The following is a 24,271-nucleotide window of genomic DNA, read 5'->3' on the forward strand; positions in this document are numbered from 1 at the left end:
ATTGAAAGGCTAATTGTTACTGAAATCGTGGCACACAGCATATATTCAGAGTTAGGAGTCATTGTGGGACAGAGAATGGTATACACTCAGAAGCTTGATCTAGTGTCCAGGGGAATGCAGCAAAACATCTCTCTTGTAACCCCTGAATTCATTACAAGTCCATCAGGTGGCCTCACCTGCATTGGTTATGCCACTTAACCTGAGAGTTGAATGGCCATCATTCAATTTGGCCACTCAAGTGGGGGGCCAAATTGGGCAAGATCTTGCTGTTTGATTGTTGGATTAAGAGACCCGATTATTTCCAGCTTCATTGTGGACTGTCAGTGCAGTCAGAAGATGATACATACAAGCTGATAGCAGTTATAGAAAACAGGGCTATGAAGACACAATAGGACACATTTTTGTAAAGTCCCTATAAAGGCGGCCAGCACGGTAGACGCACCCATTGGAGAGATATCTGCTAAAGGTGTCTGAAAAGTTTAAATGAATAAAGGTCATAAAGTGTTAGCAGGTTGACCTTTGAATTTATATTTAACTCTTTTTTCTATACACATTTCCATGTGTATCAGCAAACCTGCAAAGCTACACGTAGATGTGTTTTCTAGGAAGGTGGGTAGGCACCTTGAAGCAAATAAAGAAGTTTTGCAGTTCTGCATTTTTTTACATAAATAAGTTGTACGCGTTCCCATCACATGGCATAAAAATGTTCTCACGAACAAGTGTAATTAATGTCGTACTCAGTTAATTGTTGCATTATGCTTGCATATATTAAACTGTCCTCACATTTTGAGCATTGGCGTTCCAGTCTGTACAGATACTCCCATTCCCTCCCCTTATGAAACACTTATGTCAGATGTTGACTAAGTTATTTTCCCCTTAGCACTACCCTCCCTGTCTCGCACTTAATATCTAATTTTATTTCTTCACATCTCTATGTCTGCCCAGACATGTCTTGTGTGTACTCCACCCACCTATAAATCATGCATAACATGATTTCCATTCTGTTTCATTGTAGTCAGTTCATTTCTTTCCCATGCAATGTTCTCTTCCTTTACTTCACTAATATAATACATACAGTCCATCCATAGCACTAGTACACAAGTGATCTAAGTAAGGATGGGTTTATTGTGAATATCTTATTGTATTTATGTTGAGCAAAACATGTAGGTATATGTTATACAGCAAAAAATAATTCTAGTGTATTATTTTATTTATTGTTGTCAGGAGCTGCATTGTTGCTAAAGTCCCCAGAATATACATTTTCATATATGAAGACATTGCTCAGTCTAACCCTGGAAAAAAAAAATATATTTTGGGGCATTTAGCAACAATATCTATTAGAATTGCCGCTTTGTTGAAAAATGACATTGAGCAATTGGACCACACTCCAATACAAAAGACTGAAGGAATATGTCAAATCTAGGAGAATGTCCTAATGTACGAAATGTACATGATAAATGTAAGAGAAGAGTCAGTTATCCTGCTATGACATCACTTCCCCCACTGTGGCCTAAGAATCCACCAATCTGTAAACTGTAAAGAACATTTCCCTTATCTTTTAGACTTCCTAGCAGGGGTTTAACGCTGAGTCACTGGGGCCGGTGATCCACTCCCAAAGCCCAATTCTGCTCTTCTGCATCTGCACAGTGAAGCCCCATCCAGAGTAGATGGGCAAGCACCGCCAGCACCACTCACTCTTGCCCAGGGGCGGATCTAGACTTTATGTTTAGGGGGGGCGATTTTGCATAATCACGCCCTTCCTTTGCTCTGATTGGCTGGCATGCGTTAACCCCGCCTTACGCCCGCGATTGGCCCCGCCCCCTCCCGTTGTTGTCGGCGGCTGGGACCACTCTGATTGGCTGGACCACATTTAGCCCTGCCCCCCGCTCGTGCTTAGCCCCGCCCCTCCCATTTTAATCGGCGGTTGGGACCTAGCTTTTTGCTGCTAGGGGGGGCGAATGCCCCAATCGCCCCCCCCCCCCCTGGATCCGACACTGCTCTTGCCTTGGTCTGCACCTTTGGACACCTAGCTCATGTCACAAGCTCTGACTTTCTCTATAAGGCTGAAGAAACCACAGAATTAGCATAAACATATTTTGAAAAGTCTCTATGAATGCCCTTTATATACAGTCTGCTTTATTCCTACTAGAAAGCAGCATAAAATTATCACAATCATTCGACAAAGTCTGAATAATTGCAAAATACACTGACTAACCTGCACCCACATCATAGGATAAGTGCTGCATAGGATGAGTGCTGTACAGGGTGTGTGCTGCATAGAACGAAAGCTGCATAGGACGAGTGTGTGTGTGGGGGCCATTTTCATACAGTGTGTGAGTGTGGGGCAGTATTTTCATAGAGTCTGCGTGTGGGTGCAGTATTTTAATATAATAAGTGGGGTAAGGGTGGATCTTTCTATAGTGTGGGAGGTAGGCTATTTAATGGTGGAGTATAGATGGGGCTAAATATTTAAGGTGAGTTGAAGGAACCTTTCATTTAATGCTGGGGTGGTTTAGGGCTATCAATTGAATATGGGGCTGATTTTGGGGAGGAGGGCTATTTATTAAATGCGAATATGAATTATTTATTGCCCAAGATGGTTGTGGAAAATTGCTATATTTATTAAACTTTATTGCTATTTAATTTATTACTGGGACTGTTTGGAGGAAGGGGAATATGTTTTGAGTAAATGGGTATATTGTTAATTTAATGTTGGGGTTGGTTGGAGGGAAATAGGTCTACTTTTTAAATGTGAATATTATTATTGTGGGGACTGGAGGGAGGCCTAATTATAAAACGTGAGTGCTATTGTTTTAACACCGGTTCTGGTTGGAGTTTTTTAAATCTCATGTACCCATTTTTTTTCAAAATAGGGCATCCAGTATTCCAGGATCAAGACAAGAAGGAACTAAAGAAACCAGCTGCTACAAGTGGTGAAAGTGACCAAGACAGGTAGGAGAGAGCAGGACAGTCTGCCAACTGTCCTGAATCTGGTGGGGCAGTCTTGAATTTGGGTGACTGTCTCACTTAGTCAGGATTTGGTCCGACTGCAAGGACAGTTGGGAGGTATGTCCCGCTTCACAACGTACTGCTTGTGAAGGCAGAGCTGTGTGCTTCTAACAGTAGTGCCTGTGTATGTGTCTAAAATGATGACCATGTTACATAATAGGGGCCCTGCTGTCTTAAATACCCTGGGTCCCCTGAGCCTTAATCCACCTCTGGTTAGGGGAAGGGAACTAACTGATAGTTCCCGTACAGGACACAGACTGCAGAGCAAGCCGAGGAGCTCTAAGTATCACAAGATTTGGTAATCTTGTGAGACAAAGAGCTTCCCTGCTCACTCTACAGGAAGTTCCCACCCTTATGGATGTCAGCAGCACCAGAAGCATAGATAAGTACAGTGGGCTGGGGGTGTCATAATGTGCCTGGGGGATGGCGTGATGTGGCTGGGAGAGCATGATAAATGTAATGTTTTATTATAATGTATGTATCAATGCCCATGTTGGCCACACCCACAACATAATGTGGTCACGCCCTTTTCGGCACTGCCGCTGCGCGGGGGCACACAGTTTCTTCTGCTGGAACTGAGGTGGGCCTGTGTACTTTAAATGCCAGGGCTGATTATTAGTCCTAGTCCGGCCCTGCTCCTGGGGCTGTGGTATTTTAGGTAAATAACAAGATTAAGACCCCTCGGATGACAAATTTTTCATTGCACTTGTCCCAGTATATTGGTACTAGTATAATGGATCATTGCGATACCAAAGACTAGAAATAAGAGAGATTTTCAAAAAACATCCTGCGAACATTCTCGTCATTTGGACACAAAATGTTGCACGTCTTGCAATTGAGATTCGCCCTCACTTGTCCTACCCCAGCTACACCACACAGCAGAATGAATTGAATTTCTTAGTTCCAGCTCTATTAGAAAACTATAAATACTGCAAAATGCTAATCTACAAATGCAGCGGAGAAAGGGGAAGCACAAGAAGAACTGGAAGATTTGTATTCCCAGAATGTTGCAGAAGCTTTGTTCATATCTACAAAAGAGTAAAAAAAAATAGACACAATTTTAAAATAGACTTTAATCGAATTAAAAAAAATCGCCAAATCCCTTGTTCATAACTTGATTAGCTAGACAAAATCTTCTGTAACCTAAGTTTGCCTGGCAGGAAAGGGAGGGAGGGTGGGGGGGCTCAATCGCTCTCATCTCAGGCTCTTCTGGGTCAAATGCTAACAAATAGGTGTCCAGGTTTAGTAACCGTGAAGAAGGTGTAGAAGCGTGCACTTACCAATGGTGAAATGAATGGGCACCTGGCTGTCTCATTTGGATGAGATGAAGGAGGTAGTTACCACTCTGGTATCGTGGAATTATCTGTCACTCTTTCCCCCTCACGTCTCTGGTTAGCAGCATCCTGCCCTGACTGTACACTCGGGGCCTGATTTAGAGTCAGACGCAAGTCCTTCTGATCAGCGCAAAAAGCACTTTTGGTCAAAGATCCTTCTGAGTTTGCACTCCGAGACAGATCTCTCTGTTCCACCTCTCTGTGCTTAGAGAGGTGGAACAGCCACGGTAGTGGGCGGGCCTAGCAATGTAAAGTCTTCACATGCTAATGTGAGTTGAAAGCAACCGCAGATAGGTCTCTAGGAGACGTATCTTCTGAGGGTGCTTTCAGCTGGTGCAAGAGACCTTTTTTTAATAAAATTAAAAAAAGGTGTGCACCCCCTCCCAAACAGCCTAACCAACCCTTGTGCTGTTTGGGGGCGGGGGACAATTTTTATTTTGTTTTTACTTTATTTTTTTTAATTTAATTATCTGCTTTACAGGGCGCTGTGCATGATACACTTGCACGCCGGCCCATAAGGCAGATAAAGAGGCGTGCTTGTACAATATGCACATTATCCTAAGATCCATGCCACTCTGAATACTGTGTAAATTACAGGATGCAATTTACACTTGCGATTTCAGTGTAAATTGCGTCCGACTCTAAATGAGGTCCTTGGTCTTTACACCCCTGGTTCCCTGCAACATCACCAGCCACTCTCTGCATTTCAGAGCCTCCCTCTCGGAACTCAGACCCACCCGACTATCAGCACCTGTACTCCAGCAGTAACCAAAGCAAGGAACATGAACCCATACGACAGTCAGACTCACTCGGCATCACTCAAGCAAGTAAGGGTTATAGACTTAGGGCTAGATTTACTAATCTGCGGGTTTGGAAAAGTGGGGATTTTGCCTATAGCAACCAATCAGATTCTAGTTGTCTTTTTGTAGAAGGTACTAAATAAATGAAAGCTAGAATCTGATTGGTTGCTATAGGCAACATCCCCACTTTCTCAAACCCGCAGCTTAGTAAATCTAGCCCTTAGACTCGAACTTGGATCTCTCTAAACAGATATTAAACTCAGAATTTCTCTCGTATCCTCCTCCACCAGAACCATAGGAAACCCAAATGACAATTATTAAACACACAGGTTCCACGCACGCTCTCTCAACAGGCCTCTCAAGTTGGCACAATGGTATAAGGGAAGTGACCTTCAATCAAGCCTAATGAGCTATTACACTTCTTTTCATCTCTCTTGATTTAGAGTATTTGCCAAGATTTGTGCTTCATCGTCCAAGCAGACACAAAAAAACCACAAACAAAATCCCACTAGCATGGGTACAATGTTAACATGCAGGTGATTCTTTTTGTTATGGTGATTTCCTTTATGCTTTGGAGTTTTTTTCTAATCTTGCCAATTGCTCCAGATCAAGAGAGAAGAAAATAAATGTATTTTTGCACATCCCTCCCTAGAGGCACCGGGCCGGCACTGCTGAGCCTGGGCTTGTATTCACTATGATAGGAGGGCCCGTTGCTTCCGGTCTCCTTGTTCTAGTGGGAAACAAGCACAGGATGTCCAGCACTAAAGATTTGGGGAGGGGAGCATGCTACTATTGTACGGAATTCTTTTTACTTTAAATAGTGCCAGTCTTATGAAATCAGACCTTGTTCTGAGAACAGAGGGGAAGATTACTTTGTTTTTCTTTCCATTTTCAAACCCAAGTGGCTTTCACCATGATTCACAACTTTTAAGCCAAAATTTCTCCGAAATCACCGTAAACAAAAATTCTGGAGTTTCATACAGTCTTACCTTCTGCTTCTATCTTACGGCAGTGAAATGACTCATTACGTTACATTGCATTATTTATATAACACTAGTTAACATAATGTGCAAAGTAGTAGGATCATTATCAGAGTCAGGCATCTGTTTGTTTTGGTGAAAACAAAGTGCCACTCTGTCTGTCATAAGACTAGCACTGTAATTCCGCAGATGGCACACGCGGCAAACTCACTCTCGTCATGAGATCAATGTTTGCACTCCTACTTACAGCCTTCTGTTTGTGTTTTGAATGTCTTTCATTTTTTCCAGTGTCTGTGCTGTGAGCATGTTGCGCAATTTATTTTCTAATGATCTTTGGCGTGTGGTGTTCTAATATAATAATATCGCACATATTAAAATGAAAAGCAATTTCATTTCTCTGTAACCTGATCTCAAATTGATCTGCAATTACTCGCAGGACTTGTTTGTTTTTGGAAATATCACCTCTGAGTATAGAAGAATTTAGAACTCATATCTCATAATACCTGTAGGCGTTTATTTGTAAGAAAAATGACAAGGAAGATGCGGTGTTCTCAAGAAATCTGATAAGGGGTTATTGTCAACACAGGCGAACTCCTCAACAACAAGCAGTCCGCTCATTCTAGACTCCACCTAAAAACAATTTTTTATCTAACATCTCCACTGCCTGTACTAGGGGACATATTTAACAATAAACGTTTTTTTGGCACAATCGATTTCACTCCTTGTCACAATGATGACCATTTATTAAAATTGTTTTGCTAGAACAGCAGTCACGATAAACGGCTGTCCCGGTGAATATCTCCTACCTCTTCTATAGTCACTATCGCGAAGTGGCCAACTTTGCGATAGTCACCGGAGGAGAGAGCAGGGCAGATGCGTGAGGGATCTAAAGATCCTTCTAATGCATTGCTCTCCCCATAGGCTTCAAATGCTAATGCTATCTTCAGATGTTGTTAGCCATTGGGCGCAAGTTCTGAAAATCTTTTATCTTTCGGAACTTGTTAAATCACGCCATATAGCTGTCCCCATAGAAAGCTATGGGGGCTGCTTTTGCACTCGAAATCAGTGGGAAAGCAGCAGATATCTCCAATATCTCCGATATCTGCTTCGCTCCTTTAGTTGTAAATAGAGGGGACACTTAAATTTGCAGTGGGTGTGGGATTAGGAGCTTGTTAAATAGGCCCCTAGAAGAACAGCTCTGGACTCATTCCTGCTAGCATCACTACAGCGTAGATTCACAGAATTGGCAAGTGGGAACAGCGCTGAACAGTCAGCACCTGGTAAATTGCAGGAAGAACCTGATTGCTGGTGTCTGTGATTGAGGTAAGGCGGTATGTACCAGTATGTACCGTTGTTACACAGCAACAGCATAATATATTTTACTTAGAGTTCCACTAGGAGGTATATCATCTGCTTGGACCACATCAGCAGGAGAACTACTGTCCGCATCCAGGCTGCAGGTGGATTGGCGTATAATTTCATTTTCACAGATGAAGTGCAGAAGGTCAAAGTACCACAGCTTTGGCACATAAACATCATCTGCACCTGGCCCAGATTTTTTTTGAGGCCTTTAGTTCTTTTTTGTATACAGCCCGGAGGTTCTGTATTTTGCTCTTTGCCCATTCCACATTTGCTCAGCAGCAGCTCCGTTTCGCTTGCGCTGTCCTATACAACAGCCGCGGCGCTGTCTAAGAAGCGTCTGCAGCGGTGCTGTATACAATACAGCACAGCCGCGGACGCTTCTTTGACAGCGCCGCGGATGCTGTATAGGACAGTGGCCACTTAGTTAGCGCAGGGGGGGGTGTTTCTAGAGACTCAGAAACCCCCCCTGCGTGCGCCACTTCTATGTCACATTCTGTTACAATATTCCTCTGATTTTATTTTTAACAAACAGGGGTGCACCCTATAAGTCTTAATGAAATCCTTCATGAGCTCCACAATGCGGTCATATGACATTTTCAGGTTCCGTTTAAAAATAAAAAGAAAGAGTCATGGTCATCTTTTTTCCACTGATAATATAAAAAAAACTACAATATATGGTACTATATAAAATATTTTCAGTATAATTTTATGTACTAGTGTATCATAAATAATACTAATAAGTATAACAAAAGTATTTTGCATATACACATATTAACATTCACAAAATATATATTTATGCAGCTGTAACGATAAGCACACTGGTACAAGAAAAAATGAACCTTCTATGTATTACCTTGTATGAATCCGTTTGTATTTGTCGGACCACTAGGGGTTAAATATATTGATATATTCGCCAAACACGAGGTTATTGTACACGAATGGCCTTTACCCACAATGCTCCATTCTGTACAGGTACTACCACTGATTGGTCCACAACTGAAACCAACGCCCATGTCTGAATGTAAAATTGCCAAAGAGCCTGTCTGGCGCTGAGGGACGTAAGAAGATGGTGAATGAGGAGCAGGTGTCAGTGGGTGTGTGAGAAGTAGAGATGGTCACTGACCCCCGTGTTTTGGTTTTGGATTTGGTTTTGGATCTGGATTACCGTCGTGTTTTGCTTTTGGTTTTGCAAAACCGCCATTGCGTGTTTTGGTTTTGGTTTTGTTTGGTTTTGTTTTGTTATTTTGTTGGAAAATCAATGTTTTTGGGCCTAAAATAACCCAATTTAGTGCTCCAACTAATTTTTAGAGGTAAGTAATCTAATTGTAGAGGTAATAAATCATCCAAAAAACAGTTTAATTCTTCATTGGTAGGCCTTCATTTATTCTACACACAAAACAGATTGTCTTCCTCTCCATCTATGCATATTGGCAATGCTGCCATCATCTTTGGATGTATATTACACCCTACACTTATAGTTAAATATGTAAAGAAATGGAAAAAGGCAGTTTGCTTTCTGTCTCTATAGGCCCCCCTCCACTTGTCGAAAATTCAGCCGTTATAGACTGTACAATATTAATTGAAATGGACAAAGCCAGTTTGGTTTCTGGCTCTATAGGCCCCCCTCCACTTGTCGAAAATACAAAAAAATTCAGCCGTTATAGACTGTACAATATTAATTTGAATGGAGAAAGCCAGTTTGATTTCTGTCTCTCTAGGCTCCCCTCCACTTGTATAAAATACAAAAAAATTCAGCCGTTATAGACTGTACAATATTATGAAAAATGGACAAAGCCAGTTTAGGGTCACTCTGTCTATGACACCCTACCCTTAAGGATAAATTGCCCAAACAGCAGCCTTTCAAGACGGTATGTGATATGGAAATGCCACAAGTCCCTTTCCTCTTTGGGGGTAGATTGCACAGTACACTTGCATAGAAAGTTTTAAAAAGATGTTATCGTCATGGAGCTTCATCCTCACCCTCATCAGTGTGTACGTCATCATCACAGACTATCAATTCATCGCCGCTTGAATCCGCCATTAGAGAACAGTCAGCGCTTAGATGTCTTGGATGGTGAAGGCCTTCCTCGTGGAAGATGTAGTTCATTTTTATAAACATCATTTTCTCCACATTTTTGGGAAGTAACCTTCTACAGCGATCACTGACTAAGTTCCCGGCTGTGCTGAACACTCGTTCAGAGTACACACTGGAGGGTGGGCAGCTTAGCTATTGCAAAGTAAGTTTGTACATGGGTTTCCAAATGGCCTGCTTTTCTTCCCAGTAAGGAAAGGGACTGTCTGACATTTTCATATCAACTATCTCTTGAAAGTAATCCTCCACCATCCTTTGCATATTTATACTCGTATTGGATGGAGTTATGGGCAAAGTGACACATTTTTTTGAAAAATCCTTCAAACCAGCCCAGATGTTAAATTGTTCTGGTCTGCCCCCTGCATCTTCCCTGCTTCTTTTTCGGAAATTTTATTTTTTACGAGCAGCAGTAGCTTGAGAAAGTGAAGGAGGACACGTTGTCAAGCCGAGGCCCAGTTCAGCGGACAACTTGCTGAGCAATAGCTACTTGCAAAAGTTCACATCTTGCTCATTTACAAGTAAAGACTCAACGTAGGTTTTAAACCTTGGATCAAGCACAGTGGCCAAAACGTACAGATCCAAGTTCAAGATCTTAATAACTCAAGGATCATTTTGAAGCGAATGAAGTACTTGATCGACAAGGCCAACATACTTTGCTGAATTGCTTGCTTTCAGCTCCTTCTTCATTTTCTCAAGATGCTTTTCCAATAGTCTAATTAAAGGAATGACTTGGCTCAAACTAGCAGAGTCTGCACTCACCTCACATGTCACAACTTCAAATGGTTTCAGCACCTTGCACAGTGTTAGAGATCACAGCGGCCGGGGGCGCCGCCGCAACTCTTCCTGCTTCTCTGGGGATGCCCCGTCTGTTGCTACGGCAACCGGGCGTCACTTCCGGTTTCAGCGTCCCGGTTGCCTGTGCAACAACCGTGACGTAGGGGAGCTTCTGGCATTACTCGACCCTCGGTCGGCCCGCAGCCCAGTCTGTCCCCACCACTAGGGGCTCCAGCGAACACCGGGCCTTCAGAGTAGTTCCCGAGTTTCACTGTACTGACTTGGGAGTTCCTAACATTATTACCGGCCCAGGAAGATTGGTATCATACGGCCATGGACGGTGAGGAGTCGAATCTGTCCCCAGCCCAGATTCTGGCCAACCAGATACAGGCGATTTTCCAAGTGGTGCAGAATTTATCCCAGTGCCTGGTAGTCCAAGAAGGAGCTTCTAGAGACCTGCAGCTCCAGCAAGTTCCCGCTGGTGACACACCGGAGCCTAAGATGAATTTGCCTGACCGATTCTCTGGAAGCAGGCCAGCCTTCCGTAATTTCAAAGAGAGCTGCAAGTTGTACTTTCGTCTGAAACCACGTTCCTCTGGTTCCGAACAATAAAGGGTAGGGATCATCATCTCTTTACTCCAGGGTGACTCTCAGTCTTGCACCTTCTCCTTGCCTTCCACAAGTCCAGCCTTGCAGTCAGTGGATGTCTTTTTCCAAGCTCTGGGGCTATTGTATGATGACCCGGATAGGGTAGCCTCAGCTGAGTCTCATCTCCGTACGCTAAGGCAAGGACGTCGCATATCAAGTTAGGATCAAGCATCACCACATGTGGTTTGGATGGTAACCCCTTGCCTGGGGGAAGGATTCTCGCTAGGACTCCAATGGTTCGGTTGTCTGTAGGAGTCCTCCATACGGAGGAGCTCTCCCTTTATCTTATCACTTGTCCCTCTGCTCCTTTGGTATTGGGGTATCCCTGGCTTCGCAGTCATAATCCCCTTATTGACTGGAAAAGTGGAGAGATTACTCGTTAGAGTCCCGAGTGTTCCACGTCTTGCTTGACCCTGCCGCTTAGATTCTTACAGCCTAGTCCAGACTTGTTGCCGGTACCTTACCAGGACTTCACTGATGTGTTCTGCCAAAAGAAAGCTGATACCCTTCCACCATATCGAGAATATGACTGCGCCATTGATTTAGTCTCGGGTTCCAAGTTGCCCAAAGGCCGGTTATACTCCTTGTCCATTCCGGAGACTCAGGCCATGGAGCTATATGTGGAGGAAAACCTGAAAAAAGGATTCATACGTCCTTCTAAATCTCCCGTAGGCGCAGGTTGCTTTTTCGTGTCAAAAAAAGATGGCAGTCTTAGACCATGCATTGATTTCCGTGGACTGAATAACATCACTATTAAGAATATGTACCCGTTACCGTTGATTTCGGTGTTGTTTGATCAATTAAAATCTGCCACTATATTTTCGAAGATTGACCTCAGAGGGGCTTTGTCACGGGCACTAGGATTCTTTACCCAGGGATCACCAGGTGGTAGGCTTACCAGAGCAACGTAGATGGTAATAGAGTACTCTGGTAGCAGGGTGATCACGGAACAGGCAATGGTAGATGATGAGATGCTCAGGAAAGTCTATGACTAGCAGCACTGTTAATATGGAGGTATTAATACACGAGGAACTGTATGGACAAGGACACGTGAAGGTAGTCAGTGGTCTGCGATAGCAAGTTGTACCACTGCTATAGTGAGGAGGAATGTCCAACAGCAACGAGGAGGTGATGAGAGTCAGCGGTCTGCGGAGAGCAAGTTGTACCGCTGTCTGAGTGAAGGAATGGAATCCAAGTGGAGGTATCCGGGTAGTCAGTGGTCTGCGATAGCAAGTTGTACCACTGCTATGTGAGAGGATACTGGAACAGGTGATACAGGAAACAGGGATCAGTGGTCTGCCTTCAGCAAGTTGTACCACTGAATATATATGTGAGGAGGTGTACGGGGAGAGACTGCAACACAGGATGTACACGGGCACCTTAAACACGATCCACAATAATATGCACAATATATATAAATGACTGAACAGGTCTGCAAATATAGAAAGTCTCTTGAAGTAATCCAGCACAAGATAACACAGTCAATGATGGCAATAGACTCAGCGGATAGCAGACTCCAGAGGAGAACCAACACAGTCCAGCAAGGTATGCAATACACCAGCACAGTCAATGAGAAGTATGCATACCGTGGTTCAGAAGTAGACAGTCAGATAGGAGTGCAGCGATACCTGAGCGGCAGGGGGCCGGCAGGATGAGAAGTCCCTGGAGGAAGAGTCTAGTAGGTGCAGCGCACAGGTAAGTAGACCAACAGGGACACGAATCCACAGGAATCAGTAGAACGTGGAACTGGACTCATGGAGGACCCAGGAGAATGGAGATGATCAGCAGAGGAGTAGTTGATGAGATACGAATCCAATGCTGACAGGAGGGTAGAGACCAGCAGGACACAGGAAGGCGTGGAGTGCGGATCAGCAGCGGGTGGACGATAGCGCTGACAGCAGCAGCAGGGCTCTGCGGACACACGGAGGTAACCAGTAGCAACCAACAGGTACCAATAGCGATGGAACACGGGAGAGCAGAGTAGACCAGGAGCTGTTGATCACGAACAGAAGCAGATGGTAATAATAGCAGCAGTCTCGAGGAAACACAGGAGAGATGAGATGAGGCTGAGGTGCACAGGAGCAGCGGATAGGAATCAGCTAACAGTCACGATGGTGAACACAGGCGAGTTGCAAGCTGGAGGCTGTAGTGCACGGAGGCAGCGGATAGGAATCAGCTAACAGTCACGATGGTGAACACAGGCGAGTTGCAAGCTGGAGACTGTAGTGCACGGAGGCAGCGGATAGGAATCAGCTAACAGTCACGATGGTGAACACAGGCGAGTTGCAAGCTGGAGACTGTAGTGCACGGAGGCAGCGGATAGGAATCAGCTAACAGTCACGATGATGAACACAGACGAGTTACCAGCTGGAGACTGTAGTGCACGGAGGCAGCGGATAGGAATCAGCTCACCGACTTGATGATGAACAGGTGAGTGGATGTGGAGAGAAGGCTGTAGTGCACGGAGGCAGCGGGTAGGAATCAGCAAACAGTCACAATGGAATATGATAGCGTTGAAGTGGTATAGAAGACTGTAGTGCACGGAGGCAGCGGATAGGAATCAGCAAACAGTCACGATGATGAACACAGACGAGTTACCAGCTGGAGACTGTAGTGCACGGAGGCAGCGGATAGGAATCAGCTCACCGACTTGATGATGAACAGGTGAGTGGATGTGGAGAGAAGGCTGTAGTGCACGGAGGCAGCGGGTAGGAATCAGCAAACAGTCACAATGGAATATGATAGCGTTGAAGTGGTATAGAAGACTGTAGTGCACGGAGGCAGCGGATAGGAATCAGCAAACAGTCACGATGATACAGTTGATGGTAGAAGTGGTATGGCAACCACAGTAGTAGAAGTGGTTTGGAAACCACAGAGGTAGAAGTGGTTTGGAAACCACAGGAATCAGCAGCGCTGAATACACGAGGAAACATAGGAACACCTTCAGAGACTCATGGGGAATGAGACTCCAAGATCAGGCAACGTGGTGTTGACCACAGGTGCTTAATATAGGGAGTGTTGCCTGATCTGCCAATTGAGTTAAAGGGACATACACTGAAGTATAGGAAAGGGCTGCGCATGCGCAGACCCTCAGGATGGAGGACGGCCACGGTTCCTAAATGTCCGAGAAGAGGCACTCACGGTCCGGTGAGTGACAGTACCCCCCCTTTTAAAGGTGGGCACAGAACGCCTGGAACCGGGCTTGTCCGGATTTTTGGAATAAAACTTCTTCAAAAGGGCAGGAGCATTAAGATCTTCAGCTTTGATCCAAGAGCGCTCCTCAGGACCAAAGCCCTTCCAATGAACGAGGAAACGGAGAACTCCTCGCGAAATTTTTGCATCCAATACCTCAGTAATCTCGAAATCCTCCTCCTGATGAACTTGAACTGGCTGCGGAGCTGAGGGAGGAGTTGAGAAACGGTTGATGATAAGAGGTTTGAGCAAAGACACATGGAAGGCATTGGAAATCCGAAGATTCTTAGGAAGAAGAAGTTTAACACATACTGGATTGATTATTTGAATGATCCTATATGGACCAATAAAACGAGGGGCGAATTTCATAGATGGGACCTTCAAACGAATATTTTTGGTAGATAACCAGACACGATCTCCAATTTTTAGTGGTGGAATAGCCCGCCTCTTCTTATCTGCAAAAGACTTATATTTGTTAGATGTCTTCTTTAAACAGGTTTTGACCTGAGACCAGATATTTTTGAAGGTCTGACAAACAGTCACCACAGCAGGAACTTGGGTGGGCGGGAGGGCAGGAAATTCCGGAAAAGACGGATGGTGACCGTGAACCACCAGCACTTGACTTTTTGAAGATGACTCCTGAGATCCATCTTCAACGTCCGATGACGTCACGAACGCCCGATGAGGAGGAAGGCGTTCAGACTGAACCTTATCACACAGATCCGTAGATGAAGGATCCTGTGGAGGAGGACCTGGTGGAATAGACGAATGCTGTCTTTTGAATGAAACCATTTGAGAGAGACAACGATGATGACATTCAGCTCCCCAAGATGTAACTTGAGAAGTGCGCCAGTCAATCTGGGGAGAATGACATTGAAGCCATGGAAGGCCTAAGACAATCGGACTTGTCGTAACCGGAAGAATTAAAAACGAAATCTCTTCATGGTGTAGCCCACCAATCTGAAGCGTTACTGGAGACGTACTCTGGGTGATGAGACCATTGATGAGACGTGATCCATCCATAGCAGTCACAGTAATCGGTGTTTTCAAAGTAATCACTGGTAGGGACCATTGATTCACTAGGGATTTAGAAATGAAATTTCCTGCTGCTCCAGAATCAATCAATGCCTGTGACTCAAAGGATTTGGTAGCAAAGGAAATCGTAACATCAAAAGCGCAGGCTTTTAATTTCGTAGAAGATGGAGAGGACTCCAGGAACCCTAACCTTATCTCCCCAGTATTGGTTAGAGCCCGGCATTTCCTGGGACAAGAATTGAGCATATGCGTAGAATCGGCACAATAGATACAAAGTCTATTCTTTATTCTTCGGTCCCTCTCCTCTAAAGTTAATTTGGAGCGACCTATCTCCATGGGTATCACCGGAGATGAAGCTGGGTGAAATTGAGGATTTGAGAGAAGAGGTGTTTTAACCGAAGTTGTTTTCTCAGGTTCTCTTTCACGAAACCTCAGGTCTACACGATGGCAAAGAGAGATCAAATCTTCTAAAGAGGAGGGTAGTTCTTGTGAAGTCAGTGCGTTTTTAATTTTATCGGAAAGCCCCTGCCAGAAGGCGGCAATTAATGCTTCAGTGTTCCACTGAAGTTCAGAGGCTAAGATCCTAAATTGAATGACGTACTGAGCCACAGTGCGAGATCCTTGGCGAAGACGGAGAATGCTGGATGCAGCGGAAATAACACGACCTGGTTCATCGAATACACTTCGGAACGTGGAAATAAATTCGGCACTATCCTGTAACAATGGATTGTTTCTTTCCCACAGAGGGGAAGCCCATGCGAGAGCTTGTCCAGAAAACAATGAAATAAGATAGGCCACTATGGAACGATGGGTAGAAAAATTTTGAGGTTGGAGCTCAAAATGAACTGAGCATTGAGTAAGAAAACCCCTACAAGTTTTGGGGTCTCCATCGTATTTTGACGGAGTAGGCAGGTGAAGCGTGGAAGCCGTAAACACCTGGGATGGCACTGGGGAAACGGAGGAAGGCACAGGAGCATCAACAGTAGTTGTGGCAACTTGCACGGACGTTCTTTGGGAAGCTAACGCCTGGTAACACCGCAGTAAATGCCGTTGGCGAACTTCCTGTTGCTCAATACGGGTAACCAGATGCCGCAGCATCTCTTTGGCTGTAGGTTCCGTATCTGGGTCTGTCATGGCCTGATCTTACTGTCACGGGCACTAGGAGTCTTTACCCAGGGATCACCAGGTGGTAGGCTTACCAGAGCAACATAGATGGTAATAGAGTACTCTGGTAGCAGGGTGATCACGGAACAGGCAATGGTAGATGATGAGATGCTCAGGAAAGTCTATGACTAGCAGCACTGGTAATATGGAGGTATTAATACACGAGGAACTGTATGGACAAGGACACGTGAAGGTAGTCAGTGGTCTGCGATAGCAAGTTGTACCACTGCTATAGTGAGGAGGAATGTCCAACAGCAACGAGGAGGTGATGAGAGTCAGCGGTCTGCGGAGAGCAAGTTGTACCGCTGTCTGAGTGAAGGAATGGAATCCAAGTGGAGGTATCCGGGTAGTCAGTGGTCTGCGATAGCAAGTTGTACCACTGCTATGTGAGAGGATACTGGAACAGGTGATACAGGAAACAGGGATCAGTGGTCTGCCTTCAGCAAGTTGTACCACTGAATATATATGTGAGGAGGTGTACGGGGAGAGACTGCAACACAGGATGTACACGGGCACCTTAAACACGATCCACAATAATATGCACAATATATATAAATGACTGAACAGGTCTGCAAATATAGAAAGTCTCTTGAAGTAATCCAGCACAAGATAACACAGTCAATGATGGCAATAGACTCAGCGGATAGCAGACTCCAGAGGAGAACCAACACAGTCCAGCAAGGTATGCAATACACCAGCACAGTCAATGAGAAGTATGCATACCGTGGTTCAGAAGTAGACAGTCAGATAGGAGTGCAGCGATACCTGAGCGGCAGGGGGCCGGCAGGATGAGAAGTCCCTGGAGGAAGAGTCTAGTAGGTGCAGCGCACAGGTAAGTAGACCAACAGGGACACGAATCCACAGGAATCAGTAGAACATGGAACTGGACTCATGGAGGACCCAGGAGAATGGAGATGATCAGCAGAGGAGTAGTTGATGAGATACGAATCCAATGCTGACAGGAGGGTAGAGACCAGCAGGACACAGGAAGGCGTGGAGTGCGGATCAGCAGCGGGTGGACGATAGCGCTGACAGCAGCAGCAGGGCTCTGCGGACACACGGAGGTAACCAGTAGCAACCAACAGGTACCAATAGCGATGGAACACGGGAGAGCAGAGTAGACCAGGAGCTGTTGATCACGAAGAGAAGCAGATGGTAATAATAGCAGCAGTCTCGAGGAAACACAGGAGAGATGAGATGAGGCTGAGGTGCACAGGAGCAGCGGATAGGAATCAGCTAACAGTCACGATGGTGAACACAGGCGAGTTGCAAGCTGGAGTGTCACTCACCGGACTGTGAGTGCTTCTTCCCGGACATTTAGGAACCGTGGCTGTCCTCCATCCTGAGGGACTGCGCATGCGCAGCCCTTTCTATACCTCCAGTGTATGTTCCTTTAACTTAATTGGCAGATCAGGCAACCTCCCTATATTAAGCACCTGTGGTCATCACCACATTGCCTGATCTTGGAGTCTCATTCCCCATGAGTCTCTGAAGGTGTTCCTGTGTTTCCTCGTTTATTCAGCCCAGCTGATTCCTGTGGTTTCCAAACCACTTCTACCTCTGTGGTTTCCAAACCACTTCTACTACTGTGGTTCCCATACCACTTCTACCATCTACTGTATCATCGTGACTGTGAGCTGATTCCTATCCGCTGCCTCCGTGCACTACAGTCTTCTAACCACTTCAACTCTACCTTGTATCATTGGGACTGTTAGCTGATGCCTATCCGCTGCCTCCGTGCACTACAGTCTTTCATTCACATCCACTCACCTGTTCATGATTGTGACTGCCAGCTGATTCCTATCCGCTGCCTCCGTGCACTACAGGCTTCAACCTGCAACTCGTCTGTGTTTCATCATCGTGACTGTTTGGCTGATTCCTATCCGCTGCCTCCGTGCACTACAGTCTTCAACCTGCAACTCGTCTGTGTTTCATCATCGTGACTGCTAGCTGATTCCTATCCGCTGCCTCCGTGCACTACAGTCTTCAACCTGCAACCCGTCTGTGTTTCATCGTGACTGTTTAGCTGATTCCTATCCGCTGCCTCTGTGCGCTTCAGTCTTCAGTCCTTGTCAACTCTCCCGTGTTTCCTTGAGTCTGCTGCCACTATTGCTACCCGCTACTCTCCGTGATCAACTGTTCCAGTTCAACTCTGCTCTGGTGTCCCATCGTTACTGCACCTGCTGGTTGCTATTGGCTACCTCCGTGTTCCCGCAGAGACCCGCTGCTGTTACTTCTCAGCGCTACGCATCCATCTACTGCTGATCCGCTCTCCACGCCTTCCTGGGTTCCCTGCTGGTCTACCTACCTGTGCGCTGCACCTGCTAGACCACCGCTTCACCCATCCAGGGACTTTGCATCCTGCCGGCCTCCTGCCGTTCAGGTATCTCTGCACTTCTGTCTGACTGCCTTCTCCTGAACCACGGTATGCATACTTCCCATTGACTGTGCTGTGTATTGCATACCTTGCTGGACTGTGTTGGTTCTCCTCTGGAGTGTACTATCCGCTGAGTCTATTGCCATCATTGACTGTGTTATCTCATGCTGGATTACTTCAAGAGACTTTCTATATTGGCAGTGTTGTTCAGTCATTTATACATTTATATTGTGCATATTACTGTGGATCAAAGTCAAGGTGCCCGTGTATATATTGTGTTGCAGTCTCTCCCCGTGCACCTCCTCACATATATATTCAGTGGTACAACTTGCTAGTGGCAGACCACTGACCCCTGTTTCCAGTTTCACCTGCTCCAGTATCCTCTCACATAGCAGTGGTACAACTTGCTAACGCAGACCACTGACTCCCCGGATACCTCCATTTGGATTCCATTCCTTCACTCAGACAGCGGTACAACTTGCTATCCGCAGACCGCTGACTCTCATCACCTCCTCGTTTCTGTTGGACATTCCTCCTCACTATAGCAGTGGTACAACTTGCTACCGCAGACCACTGACTACCTTCACGTGTCCTTTGTCCATACAGTTCCTCGTGTATTACTACCTCCATATTGCCAGTGCTGCTAGTCATAGACTTTCCTGAGCATCTCATCATCTGCTATTTCCTGTTCCGTGATCACCCTGCTACCAGAGTACCATATTACCACCTATACTGCTCTGGTAAGCCTATCACCTGGTGATCCCTGGGTAAAGACTCCTAGTGCCCGTGACAGTAAGATCAGGCCATGACAGACCCAGATACGGAACCTACCGCTAAAGAGATGCTGCAGCATCTGGTCAGCCGTGTGGAGCAACAGGATGCTCGCCAACAGCTGTTACTTCAATGTTACCAATCATTAACCTCCCAAGGAACATCTGGACAGACTGTTACAGCTAATATTGAAGCTCCTGTGCTTTCCTCCGTTTCCCCAGTGCCATCCCAGGTGTCTACAGCTCCTACGCTTCACCTGCCTACTCCGTCAAAATATGACGGGGACCCCAAAACTTGTAGAGGTTTCCTTAACCAATGTTCAGTCCATTTTGAACTCCAACCTCAAAATTTTTCTACCCATCGTTCCAGAGTGGCCTATCTTATCTCATTGTTTTCGGGACAAGCCCTGGCTTGGGCCTCCCCCCTGTGGGAGAGAAACGATCCAATTCTACAAGATAGTGCCAAATTCATTTCCACGTTCCGAAGTGTGTTCGATGAACCAGGTCGTGTGACCTCCGCTGCTTCCAGCATTCTTCGTTTGCGACAAGGCTCCCATACAGTAGGACAGTATGTCATTCAATTTAGGATCTTAGCCTCTGAACTTCAGTGGAACACTGAAGCATTAGTTGCCGCCTTCTGGCAGGGGCTCTCCGATAAAATTAAAGATGCACTGACTACCCAAGAGCTTCCTTCGTCACTAGAAGATTTGATCTCTCTTTGCCATCGTGTAGATATGAGATTTCGTGAAAGAGAGTCTGAGAAAACAACAGCTGTCAAAGCACCTCTTCGTTTAAACCCTCAATTTCGTCCAGCTCCATCCTCTGTGATTCCCATGGAGATAGGACGTTCCAAATTATCTTCAGAGGAAAGGAAACGAAGAGTAAAGAATAGACTCTGTATCTATTGTGCTGATTCCACGCATATGCTCAGCTCTTGCCCTAAGAGATCGGGAAATGCCAGGCCCTAACTAGTTCTGGAGAGGTGAAGTTAGGGTCCCTGGAGTCCTCTCCATTGTCTATGAAATCTAAAGTCTGCGCTTTTGATGTTACGATTTCCTTTGCTACCAAATCCTTTGAGTCACAGGCATTGATTGATTCCGGAGCAGCAGGAAATTTCATTTCTAAATCACTAGTGAATCAATGGTCCCTACCAGTGATCACTTTAAAAACACCCATTACTGTGACGGCTATAGATGGATCACGCCTCATCAATGGTCTCATCACCCAGAGTACGTCTCCAGTAACCCTTCAGATTGGTGTACTACACCATGAAGAAATTTCGTTTTTAATTCTTCCAGTTACGACAAGTCCGATTGTCTTAGGCCTTCCATGGCTTCAGTGTCACTCTCCCCAGATTGACTGGCGCACCCCTCAAGTTACGTCTTGGGGGTCTGAATGTCACCATCGTTGTCTCTCTCAAGTTATTCCTCTTAAAGTACAGCGATCTTCCATCTCATCTTCCTCCCCGGGACTCCCTCCTCAGTATGCTTCATTTGCCGATGTGTTTGATAAAGCTCAGTCTGAACGTCTTCCTCCTCATCGTTCTTGGGATTGTCCGATCGACCTTCTACCTGGCAAGACTCCTCCCAGGGGTCGGGTCTATCCTCTCTCGTTACCTGAAACTCAAGCCACATCTGAGTACATACAGGAGAATCTCCAGCGTGGGTTCATTCGACCTTCCACCTCTCCCGCTGGAGCTGGGTTCTTCTTCGTCAAAAAGAAGGATGGATCATTACGCCCTTGTATAGATTTTCGTGGACTCAACGCCATTACTATCAAGAATCGGTATCCCATTCCGCTGATCACTGAGCTATTTGATCGCATCAAGGGAGCTCGGATATTTACTAAGTTGGATCTTCGTGGTGCTTACAATTTAATTAGAATCCGTTCCGGTGACGAATGGAAGACCGCGTTTAACACCAGAGATGGGCATTACGAATATTTAGTAATGCCCTTCGGGCTGTGTAATGCCCCCGCTGTTTTCCAGGGTTTCATCAATGAGATCTTTCGGGACTTATTATATGTATGTGTCGTTGTCTACCTAGACGACATATTGATCTTCTCACAGGACCTGCCTTCTCATCACCAACATGTGGCAGAGGTCCTCTCCAGACTACGGAAAAACTCGTTGTTCTGTAAATTGGAAAAATGTTCATTCGAGTTACCCCAGATTCCATTCTTGGGGTATATAGTTTCCGGAGTTGGCCTGAAGATGGATCCAGACAAAGTAAATGCTGTACTACATTGGCCTCAGCCAACTACTCTTCGTGCCATCCAGCGTTTTTTAGGTTTTGCCAATTACTATAGACGCTTCATTCAAGACTTTTCATCCATTGCATCTCCCATTGTGGCCCTAACTCGGAAAGGGGCTAATACTAAGCAATGGTCATCTGAGGCTCTCCAAGCCTTTCAAATCCTCAAAGAGGCCTTCTCATCTGCTCCCATTCTGCGACAGCCTGATGTGACACTCCCCTTCTTCCTAGAAGTAGATGCCTCTAATGTGGGCTTAGGAGCTATTCTCTCCCAACGCTCGGAGCAACAAAAATTACATCCTTGTGCCTTCTACTCTCGGGGTCTTCTGCCCGCAGAGAAAAATTATACTATCGGGGACAAGGAGTTGCTGGCCATCAAAGCTGCATTAGAGGAATGGAGATACTTGTTGGAAGGAGCTCGCCATCCGGTGACGATCTTCACGGATCATAAGAACTTGTCATATTTGCAATCTGCTCAATGCTTGAATCCTCGTCAAGCAAGATGGTCTCTTTTCTTTTCCCGTTTTGAATTAATTATAACCTTCAAACCAGCCGCTAAGAACAAGAAAGCTGACGCTCTATCTCGAGCTTTTGTGACGTCCTCTGATGTAGAAGAGGTTCCCAACCATGCTATTCTAGACCCCAAATGTATTTCTCTGGCTGCTTCATCCACCAAAATGCTACCATTTGGGAAGACCCTTGTGCCTCCTACTCTGAGGAGGAAAATCCTTTCGTGGTTCCATGCCTCTCGTTTTTCTGGACACGCCGGTGAACACAAGACCTTTGAGATTCTCTCTCGTAGTTACTGGTGGCCTTCAATGAGGAGAGACGTCAAAGAGTTTATTGCTTCCTGTGATTTATGTTCTCAGTTCAAATCCTCCCGCAGAACTCCAGCAGGGTTGCTGCGACCACTACCCATTCCGTCCAAGCCTTGGACCCATATTAGTATGGATTTCGTTACTGATTTGCCACCAAGTAAGAATCACAATACTATTTGGGTAGTGGTAGACAGATTTTCGAAGATGGCCCATTTCGTCCCTCTGTCCGGTTTACCTTCCTCGTCTACTCTGGCTGAACATTTCATTAAAGAAATCTTCCGCATCCATGGATGTCCGTCTGAGATTGTGTCGGATAGAGGAGTACAATTCGTTTCCAGATTCTGGCGGGCCCTTTGTAAAACCTTGGGCATACGATTAGCACTCTCATCGTCTTACCATCCGCAATCTAACGGACAAACGGAACGAGTCAATCAAGATCTTGAGACTTTTATTAGGATGTTCTCTTCAGCCAACCAAGACAACTGGGTAGAATTGCTCCCTTGGGCTGAATTCGCCCATAACAACATGTACCATGAGTCATCATCCAAAACTCCATTCTTTGTGGTCTACGGTCACCATCCGTCTTTTCCGGAATTTCCTGCCCTCCCGCCCACCCAAGTTCCTGCTGTGGAGACTGCTTGTCAAACCTTCAAAAATATCTGGTCTCAGGTCAAAACCTGTTTAAAGAAGACATCTAATAAATATAAGTCTTTCGCAGATAAGAAGAGGCGGGCTATTCCACCACTAAAAATTGGAGATCGTGTCTGGTTATCTACCAAAAATATTCGTTTGAAGGTTCCATCTATGAAATTCGCCCCTCGTTTTATTGGTCCATATAGGATCATTCAAGTTATCAATCCAGTATGTGTTAAACTTCTTCTTCCTAAGAATCTTCGGATTTCCAATGCCTTCCATGTGTCCTTGCTCAAACCTCTCATCATCAACCGTTTCTCGACTCCTCCCTCAGCACCGCAGCCAGTTCAAGTTCATCAGGAGGAGGATTTCGAGATTACTGAGGTATTGGATGCAAAAATTTCGCGAGGAGTCCTCCGTTTCCTCGTTCATTGGAAGGGCTTTGGTCCTGAAGAGCGTTCATGGATCAAAGCTGAAGATCTTAATGCTCCTGCCCTTCTGAAGAAGTTTTATTCCAAAAATCCGGACAAGCCCGGTTCCAGGCGTTCTGTGCCCACCTTTAAAAGGGGGGGTACTGTCACTCACCGGACTGTGAGTGCTTCTTCCCGGACATTTAGGAACCGTGGCTGTCCTCCATCCTGAGGGACTGCGCATGCGCAGCCCTTTCTATACCTCCAGTGTATGTTCCTTTAACTTAATTGGCAGATCAGGCAACCTCCCTATATTAAGCACCTGTGGTCATCACCACATTGCCTGATCTTGGAGTCTCATTCCCCATGAGTCTCTGAAGGTGTTCCTGTGTTTCCTCGTTTATTCAGCCCAGCTGATTCCTGTGGTTTCCAAACCACTTCTACCTCTGTGGTTTCCAAACCACTTCTACTACTGTGGTTCCCATACCACTTCTACCATCTACTGTATCATCGTGACTGTGAGCTGATTCCTATCCGCTGCCTCCGTGCACTACAGTCTTCTAACCACTTCAACTCTACCTTGTATCATTGGGACTGTTAGCTGATGCCTATCCGCTGCCT

This window comes from Mixophyes fleayi, chromosome 3 (assembly GCF_038048845.1).
Source record: "Mixophyes fleayi isolate aMixFle1 chromosome 3, aMixFle1.hap1, whole genome shotgun sequence".
Lineage (NCBI taxonomy): Eukaryota > Metazoa > Chordata > Amphibia > Anura > Limnodynastidae > Mixophyes > Mixophyes fleayi.